Genomic DNA, 540 nt, shown 5'->3' with positions numbered 1-540 from the left:
TATATATATATATATATATTTTTTTTTTCTTCCCATTTAAAAAAATGAAAGATATATTAGGATTCTTTAGATGGTTTTGCACTAAAACATTGTTTTCATGAAAATTAAGCAAATTAGTATAGGCCATTTCTCTTTAATGTAATGCATATAAATCCTATAATAAATCATTGATGTGTTTGATAAATAAAATTGCTTATTTAATGTTTATTTTTTTCCTTATTTAACTGTAATAGTGAAAACTGTAGTAGTAAAAATGACTGCATTATGCATTATGAATCAAGTGAATCACCACTGAAAATAATTACAAAAAGAATTCTCCAAAAATAGGGTTCATTTACTTTATATAATCCATTAAAACATATAAAACTTATTTATTTTGGGCTGAAATATGACCTGGAGTCACCCAACTAATGTTAAATTACGTATTTGATAAATACATATTTAATCAAATACATAAAATAAAACTTATTTAGTAATATATATTACTTATAACTTAGACATGTTAAAATTACACACACACACACACACACACATATTATA

At 22.4% G+C, this 540-nt stretch overlaps 1 protein-coding gene across 1 annotated transcript in view; it reads right to left on the bottom strand.

The window, feature by feature from the left end:
* Nucleotides 1-540, bottom strand: part of n4bp2l2 (NEDD4 binding protein 2-like 2) — a 3,752-nt gene that overhangs the window by 1,080 nt on the left and 2,132 nt on the right. The gene's annotated exons all lie outside the window — the stretch shown is intronic.

This window comes from Sinocyclocheilus grahami, unplaced genomic scaffold, assembly GCF_001515645.1.
Source record: "Sinocyclocheilus grahami isolate Dianchi unplaced genomic scaffold, SAMN03320097.WGS_v1.1 scaffold42.1, whole genome shotgun sequence".
Lineage (NCBI taxonomy): Eukaryota > Metazoa > Chordata > Actinopteri > Cypriniformes > Cyprinidae > Sinocyclocheilus > Sinocyclocheilus grahami.
Note: the sequence above shows the minus strand (reverse complement) of the source record. Positions and strands in the feature narration are given on the sequence as shown.